The following is a 10,913-nucleotide window of genomic DNA, read 5'->3' as shown; positions in this document are numbered from 1 at the left end:
CAAAGTATATGTGAACTGCTGTATGGAAAGTGAATTTGCTCTGTAAATCTTCACCCAAATCAAAATTTAAAAATAAATAAATAAATAAATAAGAATGAAACGGGATATCATTACAGACCCTACACACATCCAAAAGATAAAAAGGACTATTATGACAACTCTACACACACGAATTCAACAATTTAAATGTAATGGACCAACGACACATGATCTTCAACAGTGGTCTCAAATGTAGCAACAATTGTTAGCACAGTGCAGGACTGGACACTCTTTCATTCTGTTGTATATGAGGTTACTGTGAGTCGAAAATGACTGGACAAAACCTAACAACAATAGCAACAACATTATGTATATCTATATCTCCAATCAGAAAATGAGCAAAAGCCATGAACATACATTGAAGGGGATATATATATGGCAAATGAACATATGAAAAGATATTTAACATCATTAGTGATTAGTGAAATGTACATTGAAACCATAATGAGATGTCCTACATGCCTATCAGAATGACAATCGAGTATGGCAATTCCTTATCAAACTAAACATGCACTTATTATGCAATTCACCAATTGCACTGCACTCTTGGGCATTTATCCCAGAGAAATGAAAACTTATTTTCACACAAAAACCTGTACAAAAATGTTCATAGAAAACTTTATTTGTAATACCCAAACAGGAAACAATCCAAAAGCCCTTCAATAGAGGAATGGTTAAACAAGCTAGTACATGCATACCATAAGACACTACTCAGCAGTATAAGAATCAGTCATTGATGCACACAGTCACTTGGACAGATCTCAAGGGAATTATGTTGAGTAAAAAAAGCCAATCTCAAAAGGTTGCATCCATATGGTTCTTTATATTGCATGCTTGAAATAAGAAAATTATAGACATGGAGAATAGTTTGGTGGTTGCCAGGTTAGGGAAAAGAGAAGGAGGTGGCTATAGTTAATAAAAGGATAGCCCGATGGATCTTTCCAATGAAACTGTCTGTATCTTCATGGTAGTGGCCAAACTACTCTTACATATGATAAAATTGCACAGAACTAACCATACACTCCCATACATGACTGCATATAAAACTGGTGAAAAGTGAATAAATGTGATGGGTTATATCAATGTTAATTATCTGTTTATGATATTGTGCTATAGTCACATAAGATGTTACTATTGCAGGAAACTGGGTGAAGAGTATGTAGGAACTCTCTATTATTTCTTTTTTTTTTTTTTTTTTTTTTTTAATTGTGATTTGGGTGAAAGTTTACAGAGCAAATTCACTTTCCATACAGCAGTTCACATACACTTTATCTCATGACATTGACAGTTTACCCCAATGCAACACCTCCCCTCCCACTTCCTCCCAATTGTTACCTCTTCCCTGTGTCCATCCCTCCGTGCCCTCCTGCCCCCTGAACTATCTCCCTGTGCATAAGCAGCCCTTCTTTCTCCTATGATTATTCTCTCCAAGGAGTGTATCTACCTCAGGTAAGTGTTCAACTTTCTTTTGTTTGGCTGGAAGCCACAGGTGTGGGGTCCCTATTATTTCTTACAACTGCATGTGAACCTATAATTTTCTGAAAACATTTTAAGTGGCCTTTTTATAATTTTGATAATGAGAGGGAAAAGGCAATCACTTCATTTACAATCCTAATTATTGTGTCTACAGCCTCTTCTCTTTGTTTTTACTGTTGCCTAATTTAATTTTTCCAGTGATGAATTTTGTGCATTGTTTGACTCTCCACCCTTTTTTTTCTGTCCTCTCCCCACTTTTTCTGTCAAATAATCAATAGATTTATTCAGATCTGTTGCAAAACTAATTAAAGTTACAATTAAAAGTGGTGATGTGGCTGGAGTTCCCAAAGGTATGACTGATGTTCATCACAGCCCTCTAGGCAGTGGAGAGCATTATGGTTGTGGGGAGGGGTGGATTACTCAATAAGCAAAGTAACCATGGGCTTACTTGTGTTTATTTTCTAATCTGTAGCGAATAATTTAACATGGGTTTCATCATACCTGTTCACTATTAATTAGTAACTGTTCACTACAGATTAGTAAGTAAGCACAAGTAAGCCTGGCCTACCTTGCTTACTGCGTACTCTGTCCCAGTCAGGAATTGTAAATTAGAAAAAAGGCTTTGATTCTGTAGGAAAGTGATAGGGGGCTGAGAGACAAATGCCAGCCTAGAGTCTACCTAGAAGTAGAATCTTGGACATGGTGAAAAAACACAAAATTGTTCACAACAGATTAGTAAGTAAGCACAAGCAAGTCTGTGCTTACCTTGGTTATTGGGTAATCCGACACTAGTTGTTGAGCACTCTGCAGTGGACAGTATGTGTGCAGTGTGTAGACAGCATGCTGCTGTTGCCACAAAAGACAAATGTTTCCATTACTGATCCTCTAGATCACCTCACGTGTGGAAACTAGTGAGGTAATTTTTCTGCTCAACTCATTCGAGTCTCTGTCGTTGCCCTTTGTTCAGAATCAGGCATCACTCTTTTCCATAAAAACTAAGAGCTGACCTAGTCACCCTTCGGGCCTGAAATTGAACTCACTCCCCTGGCTTCCAGCCAAAATAGACAGGCCTATAAGGTGAACATTAACCCCAGGTAGGTACACACCTTAGAACAATCAATCATGGGAGATCAGAAGGGCAGTATTTGCACAGGGAGATAGCTGGGGGGAGGGCAGGAATGCATAGGAAAGCAGGACACGAAATGAAGGCAGTGCACTGCCGCACTGCTTCCAGTCGGATCCGACTCATAGTGACCCCTCCTTGGGTTTCTGAGGCATTATCACTAGGGAAGTAGATTGCCCAACCTTCCTTCCGAGGAGTAACTGGTGGGTTTGAACTGCCAGCCTTGTGGTTAGCAGTCAAATGCCTTAGGCACTATGCCACCAGAGCTCCCTAAGAAGGACAAAGGGAAGAGTAATCACAGGGAGAAAGTGGGAAAAGAGCTCCTACATTGTGGGGATTGCAGTCAACATCGTGAAACAAAACGTGTATGAACTATTGAATGGAAAATTAATTTGCTCTGTATAGTTTCACCAAATGACAATTAAAAAAACAAAATAATGCCCTTCTAAAGTTGGCCAGAAACACATTTCTGGTAACATTTTGTTATTGTATAGTATTTAAATAAAATTAGAAGAAACCAGGAGCAAAAGTATTCTTTAACCTACCCCCCCCCAAAAAAAGGAAGTAAATATAGCAAGTAAGAATTCGAACTCTGGCAGCAAACTGAATTTGCATCCCAATTCCACCATTTACTAGACCATTTATTAGAACTTGAGCAAATTATTTAACCTCTTATTGCCTCAGTTTCCTTATCTATTCAATGTGGGGAATAAGAGTAGTTGCTCATAGAACTGCAAGGGTTAAATTAATCAATGTATATATAAAATGCTGAGAAAAGTACCTGGCATATAGGTAGAACTATGTGTTAGTTGGGAGCTCTGGTAGCATAGTGTCTAAGGCACTTGACTACTAACCAGGAGGCTGACGGTTCAAACCCACCAGCCACTCCTCGGAAGGAAGATGGGGCAATCTACTTCCATAGTGATACTGCCTCGGAAACCCAAGGAGGGGTTGCTATGAGTCGGCACATAACAACAACAATGTGTTAGTTAGGAGCTCTGGTGTCATAGTGCCTAAGGCATTTGACTGCTAACCACTCCTCGGAAGGAAGATTGGGCAATCTACTTCCATAGGGATACTGCCTCAGAAACCCAAGGAAGGGTCGCTATGAGTTGGATCCTACTCAACAGCAGTGAGTTTGGTTGCTTTTTTTTGTTTTGTTTATGTGTTAGTTACTATTTAAAGATATAAAGTTCACAATTAGACCATAAGCTTTAGAAGAGCAATGTAAATTATCTTTTGTGGCATAACTGTGAGTCTGAGAGCTCTAGTAACCTCCAGGAAAATCTTTAACCAGAAACTTTTTAGTGTCAGCTTTACTAACAGAACTTTTGGACTCCTTAGGGCCTTTATCTGCCCTCCAGTCTCAGCAGGTATCAAGGAACTTCCTCCGAACTCAGCACGCATCACAAAAGCCATCCGGATTCAGCACGTAGGAGATTTACTCGGCTCCTGAAAGTCTCCCACATACCTGAGCTTCGCACCCCCCCTAGATAATATTTTCCCAAGTGAACTTTGGAGCCGGGGGGTTTCTTTACATCCCCCAGCATCTTAGATCACTGCCCTAAATCCCTTAGCAACAACCAATCATCTGTACCCTCTCGCCCTGGTGCTGCCCCTCCCCATATTGTTCCATAAATTTGTGACAATACCGGGGCAGGGGGTCTTTTGCTTAAGCCACTGACCTGGTAAGGGCAAAGACCCTAACTTAAGTTAGCTAACAAACTTTCCTATTGCATTTGCATTGTCGTGTGTTGGCATATTCCTCTCTGAGCATCTCCTTCATAACCTGGGCACAACATAACAAATTTTCCAAATTTTAACAGCTTAAAATAATAAACATTATCTCATGGTTTCTGTGGCTCAGGGATCTGGAAACATTTAGCTGAGTCCTATGGTTCAGAGTTTCTCAGGGCTGAAATCAAGGTGTTGATGGAGCTTGCAGTCATCTAAAGGCTTAACTAGGGGAGGATGTTTCCAATTTTACTCATGTGGTTATTGGCAGGATTCAATCCCTCAGGGGTTATTGGTCAGAGGTGTCAGTTCCTCACTAGCTATTGGCCTGAGGCCACCCTCAGTTCCTTGCCACCTGGACTTCTCCATAGGTCATCTCACAACATGGCAACTGGCTTCCATCAGAATGAACGAACAAGAGAAAGCAAAAGAGAGTGAGTGACAGGACAGAAGTTGATCTGTTTATACTTTCATCTCAGAAGTAACATCCATTACCTTTCCTGCCGTCTATTTGCTAGAAGCAAGTCACTAGGTGCAGCCCACTCAAGGCAAGAGGATTATACAAGCGGAAGTAGGGATCATTGGAAAGCATCTTAGAGGCTGCCCTGCACAGTCTGCTGTCTGGCCTCCAATGATTTGTATTCCTGCCACATGCAAAGTATGCTCACTGCCTTCCAAAGTTCCCAAAAGTCTGATCTCATTATAGCCAGAGATTATATCTTATTTACATTTGAATAAAAGGAAGGGGGTAAAATTCTTATTTGTTATAAAAGAAGAGTACAGAATCTCAGGTAGCTAAAACTTGAACTATGTGAATGAAATTCCATGAGTAAAAATATAATAAAGAGTATTTTTTTCTTAGCTGTTATTTGGAATACCCTGAACATTTTTGAGACTTAATAATTATACAATCTTTAAACTATACAATTTTTCAAACATTCATAATTTTATCTTTCTTTGAGTGTGAAGGTGTTCCAAGAGATCAGAAGATAAAACCTAATTTTACATGTTAAATTTCAATATGCTCATCCCTATGTTTATCTTTTCTGTTTACAGTTGAATTCATTATGTCAAGGAATGTGAATAATTTAAATCCTCTGCTCCAAATCAAAGGAACTTGGTGGAATAGTGGTTAAAGTGTTCATCTGCCAACCATAAGGCTGTTGGTTTGAACTCACCAACCACTCCTTGGGAGAAAGATGTGGCAGTCTGCTTCCATAAAGATTCATAGCCTTGGAAAAACCTATGGAGCAGTTCTACTGTGCTCTGTGGGGTCCCTATGAGTTCCAAATCAACTCCTGATCTTGATTGTCCAATAAAGTTGTTGTTGTTAGGTGCCATTGAGTCATCTCCAACTCACAGTGACCCTGTGTACAACAGAATGAAACACTGCCCGGTCCTGCACCAGCCTCACAATCCTTGCCATACCTAAATCCATCATTGCAGCCACTGTGTCAATCCATCTCGTCCAGGGCCTTCCCCTTTTTTGTTGACCCTCCACTCTACCAAGCATGATATCCTTCTCCAGGGAACGGTCCCTTCTGACAACATGACCAAAGGAGGTAAGACAAAATCTAGCCATTCTCACTTCCAAGGAGCATTCCGGCTGCACTTCTTCTAGGAAAGATTTGTTCATTCTTCTGGCAGTCCATGGTACTCTCAGTATTCTTCACCAACACCACAACTCAAAAGCATCAACTTTTCTTTGGTCTTCCTTATCCATTGTTCAGCTTTCACATGAATATGAGGCAAGTAAAAACACCATGGCTTGGGTTAGGCATACCTTAGTCCTCAAAGAGACATCTTTGCTCTTCAACACTTTAAAGAGGTCTTTTGCAGCAGATTTGCCCACTGCCAATACGTCCTCTGATTTCTTGTCTGCTGGTTCCATTGGTGTTCATCCAAGTAATATGAAATCTTTGACAACTTCAATCTTTTCTCCATTTATTGTGATGCTGCTTATTGGTACAGTTGTGAAGGTTTTTGTTTTCTTTGTTTGTGAGACCCCCTCCCCTCCAGGTAATTATTCTTTAACTAGGAGCCATTAGTGCCGGGGACTCCAGCACATTCCCCACACCTCAGGGCTTTACCTCACAGAGCCCTAAAACCCCCTCCCCTTCTCTTCTACCCCCTAGCAACAACCAATCAAAGGAGAGAGGGACCTCTTTGCTTTTGTGTTACTCCACCCTGTATTTTTTCCTATAAAATTGTAATTGTAGTAGAGCACGGGGTCTTTTGCCCAAACCGCTGTGTCAGTATAAGCGGAGACCCTAGCTCGAGCTAGCCAATAAACTTTCCTTTTGCTTTTGCATTATCGTGTCAGTGGTAGCTTCCTCGTGCCGACACTCCTTTCGAGACCTGAGACCAACAACATTGAGGTGTAATCCATACTGCAGACTGAAGTCTTTATTCTTCATCAGTAAGTACTTCATCATTTTCACTTTCAGCAAGCAAGGTGTGTCTGCATATCACAGGTTGTTAATGAGTCTTCCTCCAATCCCAATGCCATGCTCTTCCTCTTATAATTCAACTTCTCAGATTATTTGCTCAGCATACAGATTGAATAAGTATGATGAAAGGCTACAACCCTGACACACACCCTTCCTGATTTTAAACCATGCAGTATCCTGTTGTTCTGCTTGAATGACAGCCTCCTGGTCTATGTACAGGTTCCTCATGAGTACAGTTAAGCGTTCTGGGATTCCCATTCTTTTCAATATTAACCACAATTTGTTTTGATCCACACAGTCTAATGCTTTTGCATAGTCAATAAAACACAAGTAGACATCTTTCTGGCATTCTTTGCTTTGAGCCAAGATCCATCTGACATCAGCAATGATATCCTTTGTTCCACATCCTCTTCTGAATCCAGCTTGCATTTCTAGAAGTTCCGTGTCAATATACTGTTGCAATCATTTTGAATTATCTTCAGTCAAATTTTACCTGTGTGTGATATTAATGATATAACCAATAAGATAAAACTAATTAAAATACATTCTTACATCAAAGTAAAACTCTTCTTCATCTCTAGGACATTTCTCCATTTCTAGCTATAGGCACATTCAACTTTAGTGTCTACAACCTATAATATGAAAGGAATCTGGGGTAGGTCTATCCTATACCATGTGACTCCTTACTTTCTCTCTTCTGGAGCATGTTTTTCTTAGTTATAAGCAAAAGCCACAGAACCAACAACTTTGTCATGGAGCCTCTAGCTTGGATCAACAATAGCCCATTTGAAAAAGAATATTGAAGAAGACAGTTGTTGTTGTTGTGTGCCGTCGAGTCGGCCACGACTCATAGTGACCCCTCCTTGGGTTTCTGAGCAGTATCACTACGGAAGTAGATTGCCCCCATCTTTCTTCCAAGGAGTGGCTGGTGGGTTTGAACCACCAGCCTTCTGGTTAGCAGTCAAGTGCCTTAGGCACTAGGCTACCAGAGCTCCTGAAGAAGACAGAGGGGGATGGAATTTCTCTTCAGTGAGCGTGGAGTTCGTGGAGTTCAGTGCCTTGAGGCAAATTAGAGGAATTGAACCTGAAGTTGACAGGACTTCTCAAGGTGTATGTTTTAATGATGCAAGAGTTAAAATCCATTTTTCTTGGTTCTCAGCCCACATTCTCTTTGAAAATTTTGGAATTTCAAGACAAATGTAAGTTTTTAGATTTAAATTATTGATATAAGAGATTCTCAAACTACTTCATTTATCACAGCTAAAGATCTGTTCTTATTTACTCCTGCCAAACCAAAAAAAAAGTAATACAGTCCTTCAGTAGGAATCTTTAGGATGCCTGTGTTGTTTTTCATGAGAAGTTATGAAGGATATTATTCACAAAAATTCAAATGGTATATTATAAATAAAAAAAGAGTTCTGTCCATGTACCACCAAAACAATCCACTGCTGTCAAGTCAGTTTCAACTCAGCGACACCACAGGACAGAGAACAGCCCCATGGGGTTTCCAAGGCTATAAATCTTAATGGAAGCAGATTGCCACATTTTTCTCCTATAGAGTAATTACTAGTAGGTTTGAACCACCGACATTTCAGTTTGCAGCTGAGTGCTTAACCACTGCACTACCATGAACTGCTCCTCCACGAACCACCAGTCTCTGAAATAGCACTTCCAGGATCTCTGTATACTGCCCGCATATTGAATCCAATAACCTTTTGTGTCTCCCTCACCTAGGACCCATTTGTTCTTCAAACTAATTCCCAGCATAAACTTTCAATTCTGACCTAAATCAATCTTCTCATTTTCTGTTTACACTATTCTCATTTCTGCCCTCACCTATTGCTAATCTAATTGCCTGTATTTCAATCCCCTGAAGTCTGACCCCACCCCCTCTGAGCCTAGTTTGTTGTTGTTGTTGTTGTTGTTGTTATGTGCCATCAAGTTGGCCCAGACTCATAGTGACCCCTCCTTGGGTTTCCGAGGTGGTACCACTAGGAAGTAGATTGCCCAACCTTCCTTCCGAGGAGTGGCTGGTGGGTTTGAACCACCAGCCTTCTGGTTAGTGGTTAAATGCCTTAGGCACTAGGCTACCTGAGCTCCTCCTGAGCCCAGTTTAAACCTTCCTTTCTCCCAAAGCTTCCCCACATCACTGGAGCTCTCCTGTAACTCTTCCTCCTGTGGATTTCTCATGTAGGTAAAATTTTCAGTTTATTTTGGTTCTTAATCAAAATTCTATTTTTAGTTATCATATAACTTTCCATGAGTGCTGTCCCTTACAAAGCTGTCACTTCATGAGATTTGTTTTGCAATTTCAGGCCTTTGGAGATTAATGAATTGTAAAGGGAGCTCTGGTAGCATAGTGCCTAAGGCACTTGACTGCTAACCAAGACGCTGTCGGTTCAAACCCAGCAGCCACTCCTCACAAGGAAGACTGGGCAATCTACTTCCATAGTGACACCACCTCAGAAACCCAAGGAGGGGTCGCTATGAGTCGGTCCCAAATGAAGGCAAATAACAACAACAACAATGTGGGCTTTAGTCCTGTAGATGCTGTACAATGTCACCAAGCAATGTTATATATTCTTTGTATTGAAAGGTGTGGGAGGGGAAAAATATGCCTTTTCTGAATTAAATGGTAGGTTTCTACTTGACCTTATATGTCAAAATTAGATATCCAAATCACAGCACAGAAAGAAGCTAAAATAATTTGCAATTAAGCAGTGGCCTAAAGATGATATTTCTTTCGAGCATTTTACTAAAAATTGTGTGTGTGTGTGCGCGCGCGTGTGTGTATACACACATGCACATTTGGACTTCTTTCCTTGTGGATTCTTAAGTATTTCTTAAAATTCTATAATTTTGAAATTTCCTGACTTTTTACTTAGACTAAGTTCTTTTGTGAGCAATTTTTCAAGCTTACTACCTTCTTTGGCAAGAACTTTATAGGCCTATTTCCTGGGGCTCAGAAGCAAAAAACATCTACGTGCTTCCAAACTAAATTACTGTAACAGTGACAGGTTGTTTTCACTCTTCTTTGGGCAGCTTCTCACATAATTTTCCATCCTCTCCCTTTGCTCTCCAGTCATTTCTCCACATAAAATATGAAAGACACTGTTTCACAGTCAGGAGTATATTTTCCACCAAACAGAAGACAGTTTTTACTACATAGGAAAATTCATCTTAATTTTACCTTCTTCCTTGGCCATCTCAGGCAGGGAGCTGGTTTGGCAGTTTTTATTTAAGGCCCTAAGTTACCAATTTAACAACTCTTTTGCCAGTTTCCTTGGCAAATCATAGTATGTGGGGGGATAGGGAGGCTGCTTCATAATAAGTTTAAAGTGACAGTATCTCTTTCAGGGGAACTGGAGAACCGATTTCACCATATTCTACAACTAAATTGTAGGTTTTTCATTAATTTTCTCTTCCTTGCACCTCTCCCAATTTACCATTAAGGGTTTAAGTAGTATCTCACTACCAATCAAGTTGATTCTAACTCATAGCGACCCTATAGGACAGAGTAAAACTGCCCCAAAGATTTTCAACAGACTGCCTCGTCCTCCTGTGGAGTGGTTGGTCGGTTCTAACCGCCTTTTGGTTAACATCCAAATGGCTTATTCACTGAGCCACCAAAGCTCCTTTAAGTAGTACAGTATTTGTTTTGGTTGCCTAGTGCCGCTCTGACAAGAATATACCACAAATGGGATGGCCTTAACCAACAGGAGTTTTATTCTCTTACAATTTGGAGGCTTTACCTCCGAGTTCAAAGTGCCAGGCTCTAGGGGCTAGGTGAAAGCCCCTTAACCATGGGCTTCAGCTCTGCCTCCTACTCCCAGCCCACTGAAGCTAGAGGCTTTTCTTTACTCAGACAGCTGCTGGCTGCTGAGGCTGACAAACCCAGGGTTAACAAGTAAGTAACAAGGCACAGTCCTGATGTTACCAAACCACACAGCAGGCCATTAATTAAAGTCCATTGAAAGTCCCAATGTAGGCAGAGCATGGCAGGCTGCTGAGCAACAACACATCTACATGCAGAGTAGAAGCATGCCATAAGCTAGAGACCACTTTCCAAGGCTTCTTCTTATGTCCAGGAA

Source organism: Orycteropus afer, unplaced genomic scaffold (assembly GCF_000298275.1).
Source record: "Orycteropus afer afer isolate SDZICR_OR568_19922 unplaced genomic scaffold, OryAfe1.0 scaffold00431, whole genome shotgun sequence".
Taxonomy (NCBI): Eukaryota; Metazoa; Chordata; class Mammalia; order Tubulidentata; family Orycteropodidae; genus Orycteropus; species Orycteropus afer.
This window is presented reverse-complemented; position numbering follows the sequence as displayed.